Source organism: Gossypium hirsutum, chromosome A11 (genome assembly GCF_007990345.1).
Source record: "Gossypium hirsutum isolate 1008001.06 chromosome A11, Gossypium_hirsutum_v2.1, whole genome shotgun sequence".
Classification (NCBI taxonomy): Eukaryota; Viridiplantae; Streptophyta; class Magnoliopsida; order Malvales; family Malvaceae; genus Gossypium; species Gossypium hirsutum.
The window spans coordinates 65,821,793-65,849,476 of NC_053434.1; positions in this window are offsets into that span (position 1 = coordinate 65,821,793).

Below are 27,684 nucleotides of genomic sequence, written 5' to 3' on the forward strand. Positions count from 1 at the left end.
TGCTCTCCACGGAGACACACTAGGGCAGATGAACCCATGATCCAACAACTCTTGAATCTGAGATTTAAGCTCTATAATCTCCTTCGGTGCCATTCTATAAGAGGCGATTGACACCAAAGCTGTACCAGGCAGGAGCTCAATCCCAAACTCAACTTCACAGTTCGGAGGTAACCCAGACAGCTCATTAGGAAAAACATCTGGAAAGTCATTAACTGTTCTCATATCCTTAACAGAAGAAACCGCAGAATCAGCAACACTGATGTGGGCTAGATACGCCTCACAACCCTTATGAACTAATTTCTCAGCCCTTAATGTAGAAATCACATTTGTCAAATCGTTTCGACGCTCTCCAATTACAATTACCTCATTATCCTCTACAGTTCTCAATACCATCCATTTCGTAACACAATCCAAGCTCACTTGATGTTTAACCAGCCAGTCCATTCTTAGAATTAAATCAAATTCTCCAAAACGAAGTTCCATCAAATCCGCCAACCAAAGGCACATCTCTGAACAATTTATTTACCCTCACTGACTACCTTAATGGACTCAACACAGTCACCTCACTCGTAGTACTCTCAACCAAGATACCCTAAGTCTCAGACACATTACAAGCCATATAGGAGTGAGTAGATCCTATATCTATCAGTGCAATATAAGGTACATATTAGATAAAAAAATGTACTCGTGATAACATTTGGAGTCTCTCCATCCTCTTGGTGACGTGCAACATAAACCAAAGCTGGCTACCTCGCCTCAATATGATTAGCACCTCTTTCCGGTGCTCTTTGACCACGGCCCAAGCCATTACTGTCTCTGGCCTGACCACGGCCCCTCGGTGGTGCTGAACACCCCTCAATAGCTGTACAGTACCCATACTCATAGTTGTCATCTGATCGGGCCTCCATGGATAATCTCTGATACGATGCTCCAATGATCCGCATCTCAAACATGCCCCAATCCTTTTTCAGAACTCGTCCCGATGGTGTTTCCCACAATCAGCACAGGGCTGCAGTCTAGTAGCAACAATAGTGGCCCCAACTCTAACCGGCCCATCCACTCTGGCCTCTTTCTTAGGCCTCAGAAAAGAACTTAAAGGCTCCGAATCCCTCTTGTTCCTACCTTTCTCCTTCTCACAGTTTTGGTGCTCAGCTCCCTTCACCTCCTCGGCGATCTTTTCCTTATCAACTAATGCAGCAAAATCTCAGTCCCTTCGCTAAGCTATTAGAACCAATAAACTATCTCTGAGACTATCCTCGAAATGAAGACACTGCTCGTACTCAGTTGACACCTCCCTCTCGCACAGCAGCTTAAACGCAAAAATCCAGCCTTATATACAGCCACTAATTTATCCCCTTGAGTCAGATTCAAAAACTCTCTTCTCCGGGCATCCACATAACTAGCACCCACATGCTTTCCATGAAAAGTAGTCTTGAAGAATTCCCAGGTCAATCGATCGGCCTGAGGGCCCTCCTTAACAGTAAGCCACCATTAGTAAGCCTCATCTCTTAGCAGTGACATTGCACCGTTTAGTTTCTGCTCGGGGGTGCAGTCGAGATCATCCATGATCCTCTCTGTGGCCTCAATCCAATACTTAGCCACATTAGGGGAAACTCTAACAATTCCCCTAAAAATCATAGCTCCATTAGGCCAGGATCATTCTTTTACCGACCCACGGCCAACAGTACCAGTATTGGGCCCAGCAACCCTCCCCAGAATCTCTAACATAGCTTGGGATAGTGCGTTGTCCCCAACTGCACGATCATGAGACCTAGTCTCATTCACAGATAAAGCCAGTGCCTGTAACACCCTAAACCCAGCCTAGACGTTACGACTGAATCTGGCGTGTCACATTGAAGGTTATTAGAGAAGTCATGTTTTATCAAAAATCTTTCTTAGTGTTTAAAGAACATTTTCATTTTAAATTAAATTGAATGGAAGCTGCGCACCAGGTAGGATTCAAGAAAAGAGGAGGTGAGTCAATTAGACTGCTTAAGTACCTAGCTCTTCCATGATCCAATCCTAGACATGCACACCTCCATTGCCACACTTTAAGCTTATTACTTGTCCACGAACAACAAATTAAGTTTAAGTCTATTTAAAATGTTTATTTCCTTTGAAAACATTTACGTTGCGGAAGCTTTGCTCGGTTATTGTGATATTTTAAAAATAAGTAACTTTTATAAAAAGCACCCTAGGGCTATCCAAATTTAAGGAATCAATTTAAGTGATGTGAATCTCAAGTTGAAAACAATTTAAGTAATTTAAAAACCCAAAATGAAAATAAGAGAGCGACCTTATTACAATTTTAACCAAAATAGAAATAATCAAAAATAAATGCGAAATTTAAAAGGAAGCTAATTGAAACTTATTTAATAACTAGAAATTTAATCTTCGTGGCCACTTTGAATCCCGTCCAGCTCCAAGTCCACCAACTAGGGCTCACCTGCAAGGATGGAAGAGAAAGGAAGTGAGTTTGGAAAACTCAGTATGTATAGAAAACCCATCCAAAGCCCAAGTTAGCTCAAGCCCATTGGGCTTAAACCCTATTCAGATGACAGTGGGTACTGGGTCGAAACCCTTTTCAAAATACAGTAACCTGGGCCTTAGCCCATTTTCAGATAACAGTATGGCCCGTAGGCCCATTCCATTCCAGAACAGACATATTCGTGTATGGAAGCCCAACCCAGCCTATAACCAACCGCTACACTCCACCCGTACCAGCCCTACACTCCATGTGGGGAATAGCTCAACCCATCCAGCCCTACACTCTACAGTTGCAGCATTACTGCTCAGATATCAGTAAGTTGAGGCAAAGCCTCCAGTACGTGGACAAGCCACTTTCAGTACTTCCTCCATCAATAACCCAGTCCCATGCATTAGATGATAATAACATGGCATGCAGTAAATAGTAACAGTCAAACATGCATTCAGGTCAACCTTAACCCTAGGTGTATATCAGTAATTTTGCTCCTAGGGGTAAATATGTAAACTTTCCACCTATACAGGTATTTCAATACTTTTATCAGTTTTAAGGGTTCTCATGAATGTTATGGTCCTCACTAGCCCATTTGTCATCGCAGTAATTTATTTATCTCAATTTCACATTATTAGCCATTGGGCCCTAAACCCCTAATGGGCCCTACAGTGTCCATTAGCCATTTAAGCCCATTTAACTCAAGTTTTATGACCAGTTTACCGGTTTAAGCAGTTTTGATTCCACAGTCTAACAGAACATACTTATTGCCTATTTTTTATTATCTTTTTTTTTTCGTATGGGCCCGTAAGCCCATTGGGCCCAGTTTAGTCTATTAGGGCCCAATTACCAAAGTGCACGAAATTTCACACACAACTAACTTACCACTTTGCGATTTCCGATCTAATGATTTCTAAATGTCTTGTGAGCACTCGCACACTCACAAGCCCACGAAATGCCGGAATTTTGGCATTTTGGCTTTTGCCTAATTGAACTATGAGAGGGTGTTCGATACACACCTGATTTGATATATTCCTTGACGAGATCTCGTATGCAATTTCTCCTATAATCAACCGCTCATAGATTAGATCATGCTAATATTTGAACCAAAACGAAAACTATCTATTATCATCGCTTACATATTCGGCCACCATCCATAATGGCCCTGGGGTTCATACCTTTGCCGAAATTGATGATTAGATCTAGATTTAGTCACTCCGATGATCCAAGCTTTTCACACACTCCTCGATCGGCAGCCTTTAATCCTCACTAGCACCAACAAACCAAATAACACAAAAAAAATTTCTTTCAACCTTAGTCGACAGCCACCCTATGTATATAGGGGTTTTCAGCTTTTCTTAAACCACAAGATACGAATAGAAAGAAGGTTCGAATACTTACCAAGAGATCTACTCGTTGAAGAACGTTCCAAATACCTTTCTACCCTAGATCCGTTGTGAATCCAACTTAAACGTGCATAGAAAATAGATCTAAATATTAATTCCCGAAACACTAAAATATAAAGCTTTTTGGCTTTTGGATCTATCCTAGAATATGGCTATTGTGATCTAAAAGAAAAATAGGTGACGATAAGTTCACCATTGAAGAGACAATCAGTAGAGGAAGAGATGTAAGATTAGAGGTTTGGTCTTTTGAAAGATTGAAAGGAAAGGAGATATGGTTTCAACCAAAGGAGTAATTGGCAACCAATATTTGAGAAGAAAAAGTTGTTTTAAATAGAATTTGGCTTCGAGGAAAGAAAATAGAAAAGGAGAGAATTGGCTACCACATTAAAAAAAATATCCCAAACCTCCAAAAAGGATATAACTCATGAAGGCCCCCCCTAAAATAACAGCAATCGGCACCTGATGCTTATGCCCGAATGGGTGCTTAAATAGGCACAAAAGTCCTTTTCCAACTTTAATTCCTTCCTTAGCGCCTTAATTAATCGCCAAATTCAAAGTTTGAATTTATTTCAAACTCTCCACTGCTTAGCAGTAGTCCACCGCTCAGCTGACTCCTCCTGTTGCTGGTAGAGTTTCAATCCCGTACGGCCCTTCCCACGCTCGTACAGTAAAAAGAAGCACTCTCTTGCATGTAACGCTGCTCAAACCTGGGACCTCCAGGTTGTCTAGCACGCTATTGGCCACTAGGACGTGCGTTCTCTTTCAACAATATACCGTCACATTTTATCTTAAAGGTTACCTGCTGAAGTCCTGTTCATTTTAAAAATATAAAATTAAAACATACCTGCGCCTGGACTAGAACCCGTGCCCTTGTGGAACTCCTAGCACCCTACTGCCACTGCGCCACAAGCGTCCTTGTAGGATAACTCGGTCGCAACTATTCTTAAACCTTACTTTAGTACGACCTTGCTTCTAAAATAAAAACAAGCCTTTGCATGTGCCAACCCTCAAACCTAGGCACTATACCACACTCCCAGCGCCTCTACCACTGGACCAAACTTCCCTTTGTGTTACCATTTAACCCCAACTATGTATAACGCTTCCCTGCGTTGTTCCCTGATATAAAGAAAAAATAAAACACTTTTGCACATGCTGGGAGTCGAACCCCAGCTCTCCTTGCCACTACCTAGCATGCTAACCACTAGGCCATGTACGCTTCTTCATGCCTAGTCTTGCCCAATTTATTTTATAAGCCTTATGCCCAGATTCCCTCTATGAGGCAAAAATTGAAACAATTTTTTTTCCTAGAGTTTAAACACCAAAACAACAATATTTTTATAAATATATCTAATAATAAAAATTTCAAATATCAATAATACAGTAAGTAATAATAATAATTTTCATAAAATTTTTCAAACATACATACAGTAATATTTTTCTAATAATAATAATTTTATCTCATAATACTAATTAAAATTTCATAAAAATTTAAAATATCCGTAATAATAAATACAGTAAAAATTTTCTAGTAGTAATTTAATTCAAAATTTTTTTCTTAAACGGTAATATTTAAAACTTCATAATTATTCAGGTTTTCTTCTATCCAAATCTCAGACTCAAAGCCCAACTCTTCTAGGCCCCAAATTCAGGGTGTTACAACTTTACCCTCCTTAAAGAAATTTCGTCCTCAAAATTTCCAAAACTAAAATAATCGTGTAACACTATGCTACTAGGCTACCGTTGCGCAGTCTGATCTAAATAATCTTAATACGACCCGGAACATCTAATTGCCGAAATAAATAAACACTTTATCGCATACGTATACAATTCGTACCCAAACATCACGCACTCCTAACTAGAATAAGCTTGGCAATCTTGAGCTCGATGTTCCTGTGACCCGTATCTAACGCATGCTACTGTCTTCCTATGACACTCACCCGGATGACGCCTGTTGCAGTTCTTGCAGCTCGAAAAGTTTGGTCGTGTCTTAACATGTTTCACAGAACAAGGCTCTGTTCTCTAAGAACTAGGATCCTTCCTTTTCTTACACTCCAAGCACCCTACTTGAAGCGTTTCCCTAATTTCCTTAATTTTGGTATCCAATACTTCCTCTACCACTTTCCTTACTAACTCGGCCAGTGCCTCAGTACCAAGCTCTGAGTTACCGCTACCCGAAGTTGGCAGACTTTGCTTACCCTCAGAATCTATATCAATACTCTACATTACCAGTACACATATCAAATAACTACAAAGATCTCAAAAATTTTACTATTTACTCATATGTCTTATGCAGAGACAGTATTTTAGAGTTTTTGTTCTTTACAGAATCATAGCCTAGCTACAGTCTCAATCTTTTTGGGTTTTTAGTACCTACTGTCTCAGTCTCTATGGTTTCAGTATCAACCTAGCTACAGTATCATAGTAAAGTCTCAATCCTATCTATAGTAAGGTTCTAGTATAGTACAACATTTAAGGAAAAAGTACTTACAGACTTGGTGCCGGGGATTCAGTGTGCCACATCAGATTTCAGAAAACTTAGAAGAATCTAACCTCTCTAAAATCAAATTCTCAAAACATGTGTATTTTGAAGAAGACAAATTTGAAAAAAAAAGTCTCTTTAAAACAAAAACTTTCCAGAAAATCAGATTTTTTCCAAAAATACCCTTATTGGGATTAAAAATTTTCGAAAGCCTTTTTGGACACGATCCACAGCCGAGTTGTTGTAACTTGGCTCTGATACCATTAAATGTAACACCCTAAACCTGGCCTAGACATTACGACCGAATCTGGCGTGTCACATTGAAGCGTTATTAGAGAAGTCATGTTTTATCAAAAATCTTTCTTAGTGTTTAAAAAACATTTTCGTTTTAAATTAAATTGAATGGAAGCTGTGCACTAGGTAGGATTCAAGAAAAGGGGATGTGAGTCAATTAGACTGCTTAAGTACCTAGCTCTTCCATGATCCAATCCTAGACATGCACACCTCCATTGCCACACTTTAAGCTTATTACTTGTCCACGAACAACAAATTAAGTTTAAGTCTATTTAAAATATTTATTTCCTTTGAAACATTTACGTTGCGGAAGCTTTGCTCGGTTATTGTGATGTTTTGAAAATAAGTAACTTTTATAAAACGTGCCCTAGGGCTATCCAATTTTAAGGAATCAATTTAAGTGATGTGAATCTCGAGTTGAAAATGATTTAAGTAATTTAAAAACCCAAAATAAAAATAATAGAGCGGCCTTATTACAATTTTAACCAAAATAGAAATAATCAAAAATAAATGCGAAATTTAAAAGGAAGCTAATTGAAACTTATTTAAAAACTAGAAATTTAATCTTTGTGGCCACTTTGAATCCCGTCCAGCTCTAAATCCACCAACTAGGGCTCACCTGCAAGGATGGAAGAGAAAGGGGGTGAGTTTGGAAAACTCAGTGTGTATGGAAAACCCATCTAAAGCCCAAGTTAGCTCAAGCCTATTTGGCCTAAACCCTATTCAGATAATAGTGGGTACTGGGCTGAAACCCTTTTCAGAATATAGCAACCTAGGCCTTAGCCCCTTTTCAGATAACAGTATGGCTGGTAGGCCCATTCCATTCCAAAACAGACATATTCGTGTATGCAAGCCCAACCCAGCCTATAACCAATCGCTACACTCTAGCCGTTTCAGCCCTACACTCCATGTGGGGAATAGCTCAACCCACCCAGCCCTACACTCCACAGTTGCAGCATTGCTGCTTAGATATCAGTAAGTTGAGGCAAAGCCTCCAGTACATGGACAAGCCACTTTCAGTACTTCCTCCATCAATAACCCAGTCCCATGCATCAGATGATAATAACATGGAATGCAGTAAATAGTAACAGTCAAACATGCATTCAGGTCAACCTTAACCCTAGGGGTATATCAGTAATTTTGCTCATAGGGGTAAATCTATAAACTTTCCACCTATACAGGTATTTCAGTACTTTTATTAGTTTTAAGGGTTCTCATGAATGTTACGGTCCTTACTAGCCCATTTGTCATCGCAGTAATTTATTTATCTCAATTTCACAATCTTAGCCATTGGGCCCAAAAACCCTAATGGGCCCTACAGTGTCCATTAGCCATTTAACCCCATTTAACTCAAGTTTTATGACTAGTTTACCGGTTTAACCAGTTTTGATTCCACAGTCTAACAGAATATACTTATTGCCTATTTTTTATTATCTTTTTTTTTCGTATGGGCCCGTAAGCCTATTGGGCCCAGTTTTAGTCTATCGAGGCCCAATTACCAAAGTGCACAAATTTTCACACACGACTAACTTACCACTTTGTGATTTTAGATCTAATGATTTCTAAACGTCTTGTGAGCACTCGCACACTCACAAGCCCACGAAATGCAGGAATTTCGGTATTTCGACTTTTGTCGAATTGAACTATGAGAGGTGTTTCGATACACACCTGATTTGCGATATTCCTTGACGAGATATCCTACGTGGTTTCTCTTATAATCAACCGCTTATAGATTAGATCATGCTAATATTTAAACCAAATCGAAAACTATCTATTATCATCGCTTACATATTCGACCACCATCCATAATGGCCCTAGGGTTCATACCTTTGCCGAAATTGATGACTAGATCTAGATTTAGTCACTCCAATGATCCAAGCTTTTCACACACTCCTCGATCGGCAGCCTTTAATCCTCACTAGCACCAACAAACCAAATAACACCAGAAAAAAATCCTTTCAGCCTTAGTCGACAGCCACCCTATGTATATAGGGGTTTTTAGCTTTTCTTAAACCACAAGATATGAATGGAAAGAAGGTTCAAATACTTACCAAGAGACTTACTCGTTGAAGAACATTCCAAATACCTTTCTACCCCAGATCCGTTGTGAATCCAACTGAAACGTGCGTAGAAAATAGATCTAAATATTAATTCCCAAATCACTAAAATATGAAGCTTTTCGACTTTTGGATCTATCCTAGAATATGGCTATTGCGATCTAAAAGAAAAATAGGTGACGATAAGTTCACCATCGAAGAGACAATCAATAGAGGAAGAGATGTAAGATTAGAGGTTCGGTCTTTTGAAAGATTGAAAGGAAAGGAGATATGGTTTCAACCAAAGGAGTAATCGGCAACAATATTTGAGAAGAAAAAGTTGTTTTAAATAGAATTTGGCTTCGAGGAAAGAAAATAGAAAAGGAGAGAATTGGCTACCACACTAAAAAAAATATCCCAAACCTCCAAGAAGGATATAACTCATGAAGGCCCCCCCAAAATAAAAGCAATCGGCACCTCATGCTTATGCCCGAATGGGTGCTTAAATAGGCACAAAAGTCCTTTTCCAACTTTAATTCCTTCCTTAGCTCCTTAATTCATGGCCAAATTCAAAGTTTGAATTTAATTCAAACTCTCCACTGCTTAGCAGCAGTCCACCGCTCAACCGACTCCTCTTGTTGCTGGTAGAGTTTCAATCCCGTAGGTTGTCTAGCACGCTGTTGGCCACTGGGACGCGCGTTCTCTTTCTACAATATACCATCACATTTTATCTTAAAGGTTACCTGCTGAAGTCCTGTTCATTTTTAAAATATAAAATTAAGACATACCTGCGCCTGGACTAGAACCCGTGCCCTTGTGGAACTCCTAGCACCCTACTGCCACTGCGCCACAAGCGTCCTTGTAGCATAACTCGGTCGCAACTATTCTTAAACCTTACTTTAGTATGACCTTGCTTCTAAAATAAAAACAAGCCATTGCGTGTGCCAACCCTCGAACCTAGGCACTGTACCACACTCCCAGCGCCTCTACCACTGGACCGAACTTCCCTTTGTGTTACCATTTAACCCCAACTATATATAACGCTTCCCTGCGTTGTTCCTTGATATAAAGAAAAAATAAAACACTTTTGCACATGCTGGGAGTCGAACCCCAGCTCTCCTTGCCACTACCTAGCATGCTAACCACTAGGCCATGTACGCTTCTTCATGCCCAGTCTTGCCCAATTTATTTTATAAGCCTTATGCCCAGATTCCCTCTATGAGGCAAAAATTGAAACAATTTTTTTCCTAGAGTTTAAACACCAAAACAATAATATTTTTATAAATATATCTAATAATAAAAATTTCAAATATCAATAATATAATAAGTAATAATAATTTTCATAAAATTTTTCAAACATACATACAGTAATATTTTTCTAATCATAATAATTTTATCTCATAATACTAATTAAAATTTCATAAAAATTTAAAATATCCGTAATAATAAATATAGTAAAAATTTCTAGTAGTAATTTAATTCAAATTTTTTTTCTTAAACGATAATATTTTAAACTTATTAATTATTCATGTTTTCTTCTATCCAAATCCCAGACTCAAAGCCCAACTCTTCTAGGCCCCAAATTCAGGGTGGTACAATGCCTCTCTAGCTTCAACATTCGGCATGTGGCTAGATGATGAAGACCTAGCTGGAGCACCTCCACTGCCTTCGTCGCGGTCTCTAGTACCCCTTCCATGAGTACCTCTGGTGCTCATTATCAAATTGTGTTTTATCTGTATTAATAGTTTTATGCATCAGTTTTACAGTTCCAGTGTTTATTAACAGATATTTTATGGAAAAACAATATCAGTAATTCAGAGTTCGGTTTTGTAGATCGCAATCTTACTACAGTTTTTAGTTTAACCTAATAGAGTATTTTAGTATAGTCTACTACCTATAGTAGTCTTAGTATTTCAATTTAAACAAACAACAGTTTTAGAAGACCTACAGAATTGGCGCTAGAGACTCGGTGTACCACACATTCAGTAAAATATTTCAAAAATACTTCAAACTTCAAGTCATTTGAAACAGTTCTTTTTAGAAATTTCAAGTTTTAAAAGAAACCCAAATCCACAGCTGAATTTTATAATCTAGCTATGATACCACTAAATGTAACACCTTAAACCCGGCTTGGACGTTATGGCCGAATCTGGCGATGTCACATTGAAGTGTTTTTTTGTAAGATGTGATATCATTGAGAAACCTTTTCCATACTCATCTTCGTTGTGTGATCTTAATGATGATTTTAAAACATGTCGTTCATTTCAAAACTTGCGTCCTAATCACAAGGTATTTACTTTAAAGACTTTTTGAATGCCAAGATATCGTTTTATAGCGGAAGCTTTCTAAAACAATTGCGTTCTTGCATTTACTTTGTGAAAATGTTGTTTCTTTTTAAAACTCAAGTTCCTAATACTAGCAGTTATAACCAAAGCAAATTAAAATCCCAAATTAAAAATAAAATCTAAAGAGGCCTTATTACAATAAAAATACCTAAAATAAAAGTACTTATAATTTAAAAATCAAATACAGAAGTACGTGCAATTGTGTGGCCACCTTTGAGTCCCTCACTGCACCGATCTGCCTAAAACTGGGGATTACTTGTACATATAAATAGATGGGTGAGTTATTAAAAACTCAGTGTGTAATCCCATATCAAATAAACAAGCAGTGAGTATACACAGTCTTGGCCTAAGCCCAATTCAGTGACGGTTCAGTATCAGTTAGGGTCTTAGCCCATTATAGTATCAGTATCAGTTTGGGTCAGAGCCCATCTTAATGACAGTACAATACATATATGCAATCAAAAGATCCTACCCAACTAGCCTCTACACTCCATCTTCGTCCAACCCTGCACTTCATGTGGGGATATAATCAACCCACCCATCCCTACATTCCAAGTAGTACCAGTTGCGGCACTAAACAGTATTTGCAGCAGAGCTACCAGTACAGTACACTTCCTCCAATCATAATAAAACACATCCGCATGCAATATATCATGCATCATGTCATGTCGTGTCATAAAATTATACGTGTATTCAATATGTTTAAAGTGGCATGCTCAAATATAGTCATACATCTCATAGGGGCATAACAGTCATTTTATCACACAGGGGCATAATAGTCATTTTATTGATTAAGGGTCCAGGTACACTTACCGACCTAATAGTAGGTCCACAGTCATCTCGGGCAACCCGTGTAACCTTAATAGTCAAACAGTAGAAATAGGCCCACGGTCCATAATACGGGCCTATGTGGGGCCACACACCCGTATGGCCCACATAGCCCAAAAATGGCCTTAGTCGTGTGAATTACATAGCCTGGAACAATATTTTGCACACGTCCGTATGGTTTACCTACGTAGGGCCCACATGCCCATGGGGCCCACACGACCCAGTTTAGCCCGAAATGGCCCAAAATGGCCTTGGCCCATGAAATCGTTTATGGCTGGCCTCAATGATCAAACGCCCATGTTGAGTCACATGGACTACCACACGAGCGAGCGCACGCCAGTGTACCGTCATCATTTGCTTATTCTGGCTTTTTATCGATTTCTACAGTTTAGATAGTGTTTACACATCTTGTTTGTGAAAGTGTGCAAATAACCCACGCACACTCCAGCCTATTTTCATTCACAAGCTTCGATTAATATCTTACCAATCAAATTAACAAGAACCCTAACCAAAACAGTTATCCAAAAGATTACCTATCACTTGCCTTGATCGATCGATTGAGGCTTGCACACTTAACCCTTTGTAAGAGACTGATCACTAAGCCCTAAGGGTTACCTGCATTCCAATCGAACCTTATTAACCATTAATCAAATGAACAGTTTGAACTAAACGAATATTCACTTGCCAAAAAAGCAAAGCCAAGATTAGAAGAAAGAAACAATCGGCCTATACCCAACACAAGAATTGAAAGTACATGATATGACAGAGGCAAAAATAGGCAATTGCACCCCTAGCAGAAAACGACAGCACAGGAAGATGTTAGGTGCAAGACTAATATGGCAAAGAGGGAGAGAAAGAAAAAGAATCGTGCACCCAAACTGAAAGTCAAACTTACCAAAATGCAAAACCTATGGATAGGAATGACTACGGAAATGACAAATAGAAATGAAGGGAAAGTTGGCACAATAAGGATAAGAGAAGAAGAAACAATCGGTCAAGGAGAAAATCGATTGAGAGAGGGAAGAAAAGATATTTGGCCAAACAGGAAAATTGATCTGGAAAGGGGAAGAAGAAAGAAAATCGGCCAAAGGGATGAAGCAGTATAACGGATAGAGGAAGGAGGTTCAACCACAAGATAGAAGGAAGAGAATCGGTTAGACAAGAGAAAGAACAATAGCCGGAAGGGAGAACACAATCAAAGAAAATCGAAAAAGAAAATATTCGTATGCACTCCAACAATATTCGGCCTTCAAGCAGAAATGAACCAAAAGAGAATTGATACAACCCGGAAGGAGGAGCAAATACCAACCCCAAGCCGAATTCTAGAGTGCCCAACATTCAAATTCGGCGCAACAGTCCCTCTTACCTTAACTTCCCACAATTTCCTTCCCAAATCCCTCTATGTCATCCAGTCCTCCCTCAACTACTTAATTCTAAATTCACTCAAACACTTCAGTAGTTCAGGTTGACTAGGACTTCCACACGACCTTAGCAGCAAAATATAACGCTCCCACTACTCAAAGCAAGACTCGAACCTCAAACTTTATGGAGCAACAACATGCCACCTATCCCCTAGACCAGCAAGCCCTTTTTGACATGTTTTACCCCTATTTATTTAAAAGTCTACTGACTAGAGACAGGGTTTACTCATGTTAAAAACAAAACTTTTGTACAAGCTAAGGCTTGAACCCAAGAATTCTCAGACACTTCCCAAAACACTTAACCACTGAAGCAGACATGCATTTGTGTCACACAAACATATGAAAATAAACATTAAGGATTTTTGGGGTGTTACATTTAGTGTCACTTGTTTACTCTATTTTATTTGTTAATTGCAGTGGCACCCGAAGTGGTCATTGCAACCTTTTAACACTTTCTGTAACAACCTGATTTTTGGTGGTGTCAAAAAATGCAGTTTCGGAACATCATTTTCATAAACTGAATGCGTAAATATAAAATATGAATATTTATGGATTCAATATGAAATTATAATAAATTTTGGTTAAATAATTTAACTGAGAAATTAGTTAATTAAAGATCAGGGACTAAATAGTAAAAATCCAATCATTATAAAATTTTAATTAAGAAAACTCTTGAGGACCTATATAGCAATTACCAAATGACCTAAATGGTTATTAAACCATTGGTTTTCATCTTGTTAGTAGAGTATGATGATGATTATCATTAGCTTAATTAATAATGATTAAAGAAAAAAATGATAAATTAATTAACTTAATTAAGTTTAATTATTCCTTAATCTAACTATATATTAGTTAAAGTGGATGGTAAGATTAAAGAAAGAAAGTTAAGGTTCTTCAACATTCGACCATTAGAAAAATAAGGTTTCAAGCTATTTTCATTAAAATTTTTAGAAATTCTTGATCATCCTATGCATCAATTTGTCCAAATTAGCTAATATTTAACACGTTACCATCATAGAGAAATTGATGAATTAGGCTTAAATTTAATAGTTAATAAGCTTAGATTATGATAAGGAATAAATTGTAAAGCCAACTAAGCTTGTTAGATAACTTTGAAACATTAGAGACTAAATTGAATAAATTGAAAACTTGTTAAGATATTATGATATGAATAGAAATTATAAGGCCTTAATGAAAAATTATGAAATCAGATTTTGATCTGATGTTAGATATCAAAAAATATTCATTTCTTGAGTATAAGGACTAAGTTGAATAAAATGAAAAATATGAGTGGTTATGTATTTGAATTTGAATTGGATAAAATATGAATTTGTTTTATTTATTGAATGATCAAGCGTAGCTAAAGACGACGTTGGGCTGTTGAGAGGGAAATGAAAGGCAAAAGTCATTGACGAGTAACAACGATTTCAATTTGTACTTTTATAATTTGAGACCATTATATTTTTATGCATATACACGATTTTAATGATTAACTATCAAGGTAAGCTTATATTGTTGTATGGATTTATTTGTATTGAATGATACTGAATATCGATAATTTGGACTAAATTGAAAATAGTAGAAACAAGCATATTATAATGTGTTAAATGATTTGTAATATGATTGATTATGGAAATTATAATGGAATTATGATATTGAATATGAATTTATATATGAATTGGTTATAAAATGATATTGGATCATTGGTACCCTATTAATTATTCAGACAGAGTCAAATATAGTTGGCACGCTAAAGGATTAGATTTTGTATGGGTGACTTTGGTTATACCAATAAGCGTTAGGCATAATTTATATACTTCAGATGTTCCGATAAGGCATTGGGTGCCAGATTGGTGTGTTGGTTGGATAATTTGTGTATCTATTCGAGTCTGAGTTAGGTTAATAGGGAATATAAAGAATGAATTAGACAAATAATGTTTGAATTGAATTGATTATATGAATTGGTATTATAAAAGCTTATATGTGAAATGTGATTAAAGGTAACATATGAAAGACCATGCGAGCTAATTTATACGAGCCTGGAGGGCCGATAAGGAAACATAGCAAATCAATAGATTTGACATGGAAACAGGACAATGATATATTTAAATGGTTTGCATTGAAATGAAATTGAATTCATTAATGCTAATAGAAAGTAAAGTATGATATGTTACCATGTGGTGAATTGAGATGGTATATTGATAGTAGAAAGTATAGCATGAGATGTTTTATGAATTTTTTTTTTAATTTGAGAATGTATGATTCATATATATATGTGTGATATGGATAAGTAATATTGGTATTATTATAGCTTAAACATGCTTGTTCTCATTCTTATCATGTTAATGTTTTCGATTATTTGACTTGAATCATGAAGGTATCAATGAGTTTTATCGCTCGGTGTATGGTTTGTTTATTTCATGCATAGGTTTAGGTGGATCTTGAAGCTCTGGGAAGTAATTCAGCATCCAAACTAAAGCCCTTGATTCAACAATGTTTGTATAGTTCCTTATGTTTTTCAATATATGACATGTACCTATAGTTGAGTCAGTCTCATATACAAAATGAAGTTTTGGTTGACTGGTAAATTAAAAGTTTTATAAATCCAATCAGTGTGGGTTTAAATTCCAACATACACATATTTTTACTTGTTTATGTTAAAGTAAAAAGACTAAATTACTCCCAAATAATATAACTTGTTTTAATTACAAAAGGATACTTTCGTAATTTCTCTAAATGAGTTGGTGCTAGGTTGACTCATGACACCAACTTATTCAAGAACTTAAATAATAGTATAGATGATAATTGCTATCTTTTCTCCATCTTATGCCGATTACTGATCCTTTTGAGTTTAATTATAGAGTGATAATTTGACAATTAAAATATGTTTCAAATTTTTGTACTTTTTGTACATTTCAAAATTAATCATCATATCTTTATTTTCATGAATTTAGTATCTCTACTTTTGGGATTTAAAAATTTAGATCTAGTTGTTAACATTGTTAATGTTTTAAAAATATATATCAAACTTTTATTAAATCAAATGACAAATGATTATGTTAGGCGTATATTATTTTAGGTCGAACTATGATTATGAACCCACTACTGTGTTTAAATTTAGAATTTAGTATCTACACTTGATTTTGACATTATTCTATTCTTGTGCTATTATATGACGTCATGAGTAGTACAAATAGCTCACACCCTTAACTATTTCAATTAAAATATTGAGGTCAATTTTTTCTTAAAAATACTCATTTTAACTTATAATGTTGAAATACATTTTTTTATTAAAAATATGCTTTTAAAAAAATTCATGTCATTATTTTAATCAGAACAATTGAAGTTGTTATCAATTTGGATTGATTAATGTCATTGTAAATTTAAAGGACATATCAAATTAAATTATAAAAACTAAATTTCAAACATAAGCATAGTATAGGGATCAAAACTAAATTTGACCATTATTTTACAATGGCTAATGCAGAAAGGCTTTTATAGCATTCTTTTTTTCCCCATTAAAAACACATTTTTAATTAAAAAAGGCTTAATATAACATTTAGTACCTAAACTTGACACTTTTTCTTAATTTAGTACTTAAACTCTTTTTGGCCCAATTTGGTACCTGAATTTGACACTTTATCCTAATTTGGTACCTAAACCTTTTTGTAGCCCAATTTGGAATCTGAACTTAGCATTTTTTATTAATTTGGTACCTAAGCTATTTTTAGGTTCAATTTGGTACCTAAATTTATTAAATATTATAAAAATTACGCAAAACACTAACGGTTTTTTTTGTTATGCTACAAAATGTTGTCACTATTAGTGGAAATTCATGTTAGAAAAATAGGTATTGAGTTCTGCTTAACGAATTAATATTAAATAAGCAAAAAAGTTTCTTTTAAAACACCAAATTAAAAGAAATTAATTATTTTAATTAATAAAATAAATAAAAACTAAAAATAATTGAATATATAAAATAAAAAAAATATCATATCATCTATCACATGTTGTTTATACATTGATGATTTTTGCTACCTCATAAAAAATAACAATGCTAGTAGATTAGAGTAATTTGTAAAACATTTGACAAGTACTAAATCGAACAAAAAAAATAGATTAGTAACAAATTAGGAAAAAGAATCAAGTTCAAGTATCAAATTAGACCCCCCAAAAGTTTAAGTACCAACTTAAGAAAAAGTGTCAAGTTTAGGTACCAAATTAGGAAAAAAGTGTTAAGTTTGGGAGCCAAATTGGACCAAAAAAATTTAAGTACCAAATTACGAAAAAGTACAAAGTTCAAGTACCAAATGTTATATTAAGCAAAAATAAAAAATAAAAATCAATCTCCACATAATGTGTTTTTTTAAGAAAATATTCTTGCTTTACATTTTAACCAAAATAGTTGAGAATAATAACAATTTGGACTAACTAATGACAATATAAAAATAACGGATTAAATTATATTAAATTAAAATATAATGATTAAATTTCAAATGTGATCATGGTGAAGGGTTTGATCATTTCAAGTTATTTGTTTAGCGCACTTTATTTTTAAGGGTTTGGTCATTTCAAACCCAAAAACATTGAGCCTCAAACTTAATGACCCAAACCTATAGGGTCCCAGTCAAAACTTTTTTGGGGGAAGTGTCAAAATTCAATTATATATTTTTATGAGAGCTAAAATGTTGTTTCTCCATTGTATTAACTTATATCTTTATATTTTTTAAAGGATATTTTTGAGTGAAAGTATAATTTTATCATGTACTAACTTATAATTTTATAAATTTGAGAAAGCTAAAAGTACAATTTTTTTCATTTTAAGGGAATCTAAAATGACTATAATGTGAAACAACTAAAACCTAAAATTAGCTTAAACTCAAAATAATTTAAACTAAAAATTGATAAAAAAATAGAATGATCCAAAAATGTTAAATTTCAAATTGACTAAAAATCTAAATTCATCCCATAAAAACTAACCTACCCATCTCAATTCTAGAAGTTTTATCTAATTACATTCCAACCATTAATCTGTGTATAAGATAAAATAAAAAAAATAATGGAGTAGGTAAAAACCCCCATAAGATAAATATTTAAGATGTATAATAGAAAAGGAACGGAGTAAATCAAACTGGAGCAAATAGAGAGTGCTTCCATGGCATGCATATTTTATCATATAATAACGGCTTGAACATTCAAGATAATTCACGTACAAGACACATAAGACAAGGAAAAAACATCCCAATGTTCATTCTAATACCTATCCATCTCTTTTTATTCTTCACTCTTTAATATAAAGCTGCCTTGTAATCTAGTTTAGGTATTAAAAGGTTTTAGGTCACTAGGGTTTAAGTTGGGCCCATCGTTGAGACTGAATAGGTCACAGTATCTCTTATAAAAACCAATTTTGCGATTGATCATGTCTCGATGTACATGTACCGGAGCTTATAAATATACAATGGAATAAAGAATTTAAGTGCAACATTTGTAAGCGAACAAGTCAAATTGTAATATAGATTGTACAATGAAATACGAAAGTATTTCAAGGATTGTACCCAAGGGAGATTTGTTTAAACTAAATTAACAATAAGTATGAACACAGTAATCTACATCTAAATAGTTACTAAACTACTCATCATATTACGGCTAACACTAAAATGAAGACTTTGCATAAAAAAACAAAATACCAATTAACAATTATTAAGTAGACAAAAAGGCGGTTAACTTCTATGTTCATGACTAACTTAGATTCAAGGGTTTTTACTGGTTAGCTAAAATAACTTAATTAATACCTTTCAGCCTATAACTAAGTAAATTGATTCACTTAACTCACTTATCTTTTCACTTGATGAATTAAATCGAACTAGGTTGAATTGGTGTTAAGTAGAATACCCTTTCAATTTCATCTACCTAAATTACTTCCTCAAGTTGCCAATTCTAGGGTTTGATCTCATTACTTAGTCCAACTAACCAATTTAAAAACATTAAACCTAAGCAAACCACTCCCACTTCAGTCAATCAACCTTCTTAGGGTTTTCGTTTCCAGCCATTCTAGATGCAGAAATTCCTACACAATTACAACACATTAAATTAAATGTAAAAATAAAATATAAGGAAAATATTTGTTCAAGAATTAGAAGATCTGAGAGTTGCAATTTGATGAATGACTGTTGAACCCACGAACGATGTTGTGATTATTTATTGGAGTGAAAGCAGAAATAGTAAATAAAATAAATGAAACAAAAAATTAAACTAAAAAGAAACTTGAATTGAAAATAATAAAGTATTGAACAACTAATGAAAGAAATTTAAAATCTACTCCTAAAACCCTAAACAATCTTGTAAAGAACTAAAAATGAACTAAAAATGACCCCTAATTTGTTCTCTTAAGCTAATATTTATAGTTTTAATTTATTATGACCTAATTAGGTCAATTACAAGCTATATAACAAATTAAATGAGGTTGTGCAGAAAAAAACACCCTTACAGAATTATTGAGTTTGTCGAACTAGTGTCGCGACACACTATAGTCAGTGTTGTGACTTTATTGGAAGAATGCTTAGCCTTTGGGACTCAAGATGAATGTCAAGACTTTACCTAGTTGATGTCGCAACTTTGTCTTCAGTAACTTACCTCGTGGATTTAAGTTGGAAAATTGGCTAAATGTTGAGACTTGCTTCAATGTTGCGACTTCCTCCTTGAATGTTGCAGCATCCATAGCTGTCCACTGACTCCTCAACTTAGGTTATTGTCCTCCAAACTCAACCAACTCATTAGTTCTTCCTTAAGCCTGAATTGGCCTAAAATGTCATAAAACAACATAAAAGCTCTGTAACAACCCGATTTTCAATGTTGTTGGAAATAATGATTTCGAGAACATAATTCCAACGAGTGAGTTGGTAAATATTATCATTTAATATTTATGAGTTAAATATGATGTTATTTTGAATTTTAGTTTTTATAAATTTTATTAATTGGTTAGTTAATCAAGGTACAAGTGGTTCATACCGAAAGTCAGTGGTTTTGGAAAAAGGCTTTAGGACCTCATTTTCATGAAACAAACCCAAAAATAATTTTATTAAAAGTTTACAGAGGTATTATATAGGTGAATTAAATTTTGGATAGGTAATTTTGCTGGATTAGTGACTAATTAAGGTATAAGGATTGAATTTTAAACATTGAAATTGATTGATTTTTGTAGCTAATGGAGTATAATAACATTTGATTGAGGACTCAAATGACAATAAAACCAGTTTTATGTGTAGTGGACAACAAGAAGACGAGTTTTGGTGTGATATTGCTTTAGTTAATTATGTAATACCCCTTACCTGTATTCCACGCTGAAATAGGGTACGAAGCATTACCAAACTTAAATACAAGCAACCATAAAATTCTGAGCCATAATTTTTTGTCCAAATTAAAACCATTCACATTCAACCACAATGTCCCTATTACAAGCCTACGAGGCCCAAAACATACTTTGGAGGGGGTTCAGGACTAAATCGAGAACTTTAGAAAATTTTACAAACACTTAGAAAATTTTTCCAGTAAACAGGTGTCACACGCCCATGTGGATAGGGGACACACTCGTGTGCGCAGGCCGCATGGTCACACACGCAATGTCCCGAACCCGTGTAACTCTTTGTTTGTCACCTAAGAACAAATTGAAGACACACGACCAAGTCACATGCCCGTGTGCTAGGCCATGTGGTTGATTTATTAATTATGATTTTTCATAAAATAAGTGGTGACTTCACACGCCCAGGACACATGCCTGTGCCTGAGGCCGTGTCATCCACATGGCTGAGACACATGCCTGTGTCTCGGGCCGTGTCATCCACATGGCTGAGACACACGCCTGTGTCTCGGCCCATGTGCTCAATTCTAAGCATTTTGTTTTAAAAAAATTAGGGTGCAGTGGACATACAGCCTAAACACATGCCAGTGGGGCAAGCTGTGTGTCGCGCATGGCCTAGACACATGTCCATGTGTCTACCTGTGTGGACAAAAATAAGGCTATTTACCAAGCCATTTTGCCACCCTTTGATGCACATACCTACACAACACAACATAACACCAATTCAAGCATTTACATACAACCAAATCAGCCAAAACCAAGACATCAACACATCATTCACATGCTACCATCTATCATGTACAAGCAGCATATACTTATGAACTCAATCAAGTAAATTCCCACATCCATGAAAAAAACATCATCATATAAGTTGATTATACCAAAAGTAGCCAATTTCAATGGCCTTATACAAACTGAACTTTCAACCAATATAAGCCAACACATTTGGCGAAATCAATTATGACACATAATAAAATAACCAAGTCCCCTATACATGCCATAACTCAAAATGTTGAAATCTAGTGTGATTGGATCTCCGACAATCTCCAATACCCGAGCTAGCTTGGTGGCACTATAAGACAAGGGAAAGGAAGGGGAGTAAGCTTTAAAGCTTAGTAAGTTCCTATGCAAATAATAAGCAGCATACCATACATTTAACATAGTATTAGTATAATGAAAATTGGCATGAATGTTATAAAATCTTATAGTCATACTTACTCAATCACCACCTTACCAAGGTTTCATCACATATTGAGCTCATTACATATGAGTTATACGTACATACCTGTACCAACTCACAACATAGCCATAGTCTTTCACAACTTTGACATTCCCATTGAACACTTGGAATATTAATGGATACTCAGAAATCTTGCACAAAAGTTCCAATTATGTAGCCAAAGCTACCTCACATCTCATATTACATATAGACTCGCTCTCGAGCTATTTACGGGCCAATTCACACAAGCTGTCAATCAAGACGTAGCTATTCAGTGCTACTCACACAAGTTGTCAATCAAGACGTAGCTACTCAGTGCTGCTCACACAAGCTGTCAGGTATCCACAACATATGTTGAACTAACCAGCCACTGGTAGGATGTATGAGACCAGCACCCGGATCACATAAACACATGGGTTCCTAGTGACATGTCACTCGTATCCTATTCTATTCCTAAGGTTCAATTGGGATTTCTTGCTTGTCGAAACTTTGTCGAATACATCCAAGAGTAAATCACAATTCATACAATATTAAAGCATTTTAAACATAAATATAACAATGCATTATTTACATATGAACTTACCTTGGTAGAAAAATAGTAGAAATGGGACCTAATCGTCAAACACTTTGTTTTTCCCCCGATCTAGGTCCGAACCTCATTTTTCTTGATCTATAATAACAAATTTAACTTATTTAATACACGCATTGTTCAATTCAGTCCAAAAATCATATTATATAAAAATTACATTTTTGCCCCTAATATTTCATATTTTTACAATTTAGTCCCTAGGCTCGTAAAATGATTTTCATCCAATTTCTTCATTACCCAAGCCTAGTCAAATCTTTACCAAACTTATATTGGCCCAAATTTTCCACTTAACCACACTTATACTACTTATTTTTTAACTTTTGCAAATAGGTCCTTTTTGACATTTTTACCGAAAATCACTAAGTAAAAGTCATTTTTCTAGCAACAAACATGTATTTTATACCATTAGCCATAAAAATACACACATGTCTAACATGGTTCAAACCCTAATCATACCTCAAACTAGTGCTAGAAATAGGTAGACCAAGTTACAACGACTTAAAAAAAGTAAAGAGCATTAAAAATGGAGCAAGAACGGACTTACAATTGAGCTTAGAAGTGGCCAAACCCTAGATATGGCTTCCCTTCTAATTTTTGGCTATAAGAGGAAGAAGATCGACAAATTTTGGCTTTTTATTCATTTAATTACTAAATGAACAAAATGCCCTTTTCTTAAAACATAAAATTTCTCTTACCTCATGTCCATTTTTGTCCACTAACTTAACAAATCATCTAATTACCATCTAAGGACCTTCAATTTAAAATTTCATAACAAGTAGACACCTCTAGCATATAGAACTCAAGTTCTGCACTTTTTTAATTTAGTCCTTTTAACTAAATTGAATGCCCAAACGTCAAAATTTTCAAATGAAATTTTTCACAGAATCATTTCATAATGTTGTAGACCATAAAAATATAAGAAAAAATATTTTTTGTGTCAAATTTGTGGTCCCGAAACCACTGTTCTGATTAGACCCAAAATCAGGCTGTTACAAATTAGAATAAAATTTAAAGTAATAACATTAAAATAAGGAAACATGGAAAGACCAAAATCAGAATTTTTCCTCTTCCTCATAGCCGAAAAAGCCATTGGAGAAGCTTGGAGAATTCACCCTTCATATTGCTCTTGCATGTAGCCTTAATCAAAGTATGTTTTTCATAATTTTTATGTTTCTGGGGTCATTGTAACTCAGTCTAGCTAAATCGTGTTTTTGTTTTTAAAATTATAAAAGTTTAGAAGTGTAGCCAATGTTGAATTGTAGAGTTATTGGTACTAAAATAATAGCTTAGAATCTTAGAATTGATAAATGGATTAAATTGTAAAGATTTAAAGCTAGTTTTGTTCATAAGGAATAAAATTTAAATTTGAAAAAAGTGAGTTGAAATTTTTGTGACTTTTTATAATAGACAGCTTTAAAAGTGTGTATTAGAAATTGGTTTAAAATTTAGAATTTGAATTTGTAAGTTACGTGTGTTTTGGTATAAATTCAAAATTTTAGTGGCATTAAAATAATAAAATTAAACTGATATATACTTATAATAGGATGATATAAGATGTTTGGAATTGATAAATTAAATTAAATTATTTAATAGATTGGAAATTGGACCAAATTGAAGATAATTGAGAATATGGAAAAAAATTGTTGATTAGCCCTTAGAGAATTGTTTGTTTGCTTTCTTGACCAAGTAAGTTCATACGGTATGTTTTTATTAAATTGTTTTGCATTTAGAATTATTATGTTTAATTGAAATTTAATTTTTTTACGATTTGGTATAAAAAGGTGAGATAGAGGATTAAATTGAATATGATGAATTGAAAATTGAAATAATTATGGAATTGACCTTAAAGTGGACTAAAATAGCATATTTTATGTGATGAAGTGATGATTTGACAAAACAAATTGATTTCATTCGATTTAGACCGATTGATAGTGATAAGGACTAATTGAATATATGTGAAAGTATAATATAATGTTATAATGTGAAATTGAATCAGTATTGTTATGTGGTATGCTATCATATTTGAGAATTAATGATTGGTTGATGAAATTATGTAATGAAAATGAGAAACTGTCATAATATTAACTATTCGGGCAGAGTTAGATATAGTTGGCATGTCATAAGATAGGAAGAGTTCAGGGTTATATGACTACGTGTAGGGGAGTGCTGGGCACACCCATTTTTCAATTATACTGACAGGTGTTGGGCACATCTATTTATCGATTTTACCTACTAGCATTAAGCACAACTTATTATTTCATATTTATATAATAAGTACTGGGTTCCAAATTGGTTTGATTGGTTGGATCTGAGTACTCATCTTAGTCCGAGTCAAGTTAATAGGGACAAGCATAATGTAAATGGAAAAAATTATATTCATATTGATTTGATAGGATGATCGGCTGATACATATACATGTTGATAATCGATTATACAAGTGTAGGGGTCCAATATGGAAACGTGACAAAACGATAAATGTAATTCGTAATTTGTATTATGAAATGAAGTAGTAATTGACATTAAATTGGCAATTGATGTATATTTGGGATAAAGATGAATTGATATGATATGTGAATGATTCATATGAATTTGATTCAGAATTCAAATTATGAAATGAAAATAATGTTAGACATTAATTTGAACTAAGATGTATTGTAGGTATGATATGATTAAGATAGTGAATTGATTAAATTATTATTTGTTTTGTGAATGATAACGAAATCTTGAGTTAAGTGAATTGATTGTACTGTGATAGTTGGATGGGTCCTTGACTGTAGTATTTTTTGCTAGGAGCTCAAGGCTAGCCCCTGTCACAATAAGTAGGCAGCGAATTTGTTTGCTCTTCAATGAAGGAATACCCCTGTGCATATTCTCTATCAGGTGCATTATTGCATCCTCCTGCATGCGCTACAATTAACTTATATTGTTGATCAATATATATGAGTGTGTGCAAGTAACACCCTATACCTGGCCCGATTACCGAGCCCGAATATTAGGATGCCACACCACCATTTCACATCACACACATTACAAATGAGCTCATTATTAAACAAATGTCTTTTATTCTACCATTCACACGAGTTTTAAGTCTAACTTGCTCAAATCATCATTAATACATGATAGATATACAACAAATAGCCTTATATCAATAATTAAACATGTATAGAGACCATTTAGCAAAATTCCAAAGCAAGTCACGTAGGTATCAATACTAAAACTAAGGTATCAATAATTTTCTTACCTGGTATCAATACTGCCTATAAAATCGATACCAAATCTGTATTCTATTTCTCTCCTAAAAGAGAAACACAAGAAAATATCGATACATTTCAAAAAGTATTAGTTATTTTACCATGAGTATTGATACACGTGATAAGGTATCGATAACAGATTACAAAACTGACTTTCTGTACAATGAAATATCACAGGTATCATTTTTGAAACTCGAATATCGATACCTTTACTCCAAACCACAAAAATACAACATAATTAAGCATACAAGCCAATCCAACACAAGTCTATTCAACATGCATCTTTTACCATATCAAATAAACGTCAAAACTGCTATAATAATAGTATCAAACATTGAGAATAAGTCTGAGCAATAATCAACATATCATAATTCAAATCTTTATATCCTGAGAACAAATAAGTTATGGAAACATCTAAAATATCATGGCAAATACCAGAAAAATGTCTATCACATTGTCTTTATTCCCAAAACATAAACAAATAATAAATCACCTACAAAGAATTACTAGAGTGTCACTTGGATCAATCCCTTGGAACCACACCGCTCACACCAAAATGCTACTAATCTTCAAAGGTTTAAAAGGAGTGAGCTTAACAAGCACAGTGAATGTCTAGAATAACTACCATGCAAACAGTTCATCAAACATTAACAAAACATCAATTTAGCATAATTGCAACATCTCAACTTTAATATCACATTATACTTATTCATGCATTATTCACTAATTCATTTACATAGTAATCACATATCATTTAGGCATACACCACATTACTCATAAACATATTCATTGATAATTTGAAACTTGAGCTATGAAACATAAAAGTGGCCTCTATCACCACTCATCAGATACATGGATCTCTAACACACTAAATGACTCATAGAGTCGAACATATCCTAAAAGTGAAGCATATAGCTAGCATTCTCCATCACACCAAACATGTCACGTTGAATGAAGATTAGCTTACATTCACTTATCTCTCCAACATGTCCCAAGGCCTCAACGCCCAAATCACATAACACATATAGGTGAGTACTTATAATCCTATGGCATGCCAACTATATCCAATGGTCTCAAGGTTCACAAGGCAAAAATATACGATATTAACACACACATTTACTTATCGTTCCCTACATAATCACATTATAAGAACAACATATTCACTATCATATGACACGTATATCATGCCCACAATTTACTCTTTCGCAATAGCCAACATAAGCTTATTACACATATCACACATATCACAATGTCACATTATAATCTACAAATTCACAACACATGTTCACATATAAATTCATGAGTATAAGAAAGCATACACTCGGGATTTAGAGTAGGGGTTTAGGCTACTTCTAAATTCCCAATTAACGCATTGAACCGTGTCCGCAAGCATTTATTCCAAACACTCACCAATTACATGTTTTCCAAAAAGCCGAAAGCTCAAACTAGTCTTTCCTTAACTCATAGATGGTCTTAATGAATCTAAAGCTTTAACACAAAAAATCACATAAAAACACATTAAAAAATTAGCTAAGGACTCAAATTAAGCAACCAAACTACAAGCCTAAGCTATGTTTTCAAGTAACCGAAATCTTCGACACAGCAAACATGATATTTAAATATCTCGGTCTATACTCATTCTTTTTACCTAAAACAGATTTCATTCATCTAATTTATCACCTATGATAAATTCTCAACCTTTAAACTATGCAAAACTACTCAATTCATGGTGTTAAAATTTTTGACATGTTTATTGCAATTTTAACAAAAATTCATTAAAACCTTAGAAATCTTGAACAAAACTTTAAAGTAAGTTTAGAAACCTTCTAATCACATCAAAAATAATTGAAAAAAATTTGAAATCACGTTTTTATTCAAAATCTTGAAATTCACCATTCACGACATAGTTTTCTGCTTTTATTTAAAACATGCGATTTAATGGCTAAAAATTCAGTATAAAAGACTAGATAACATTTAAAACTA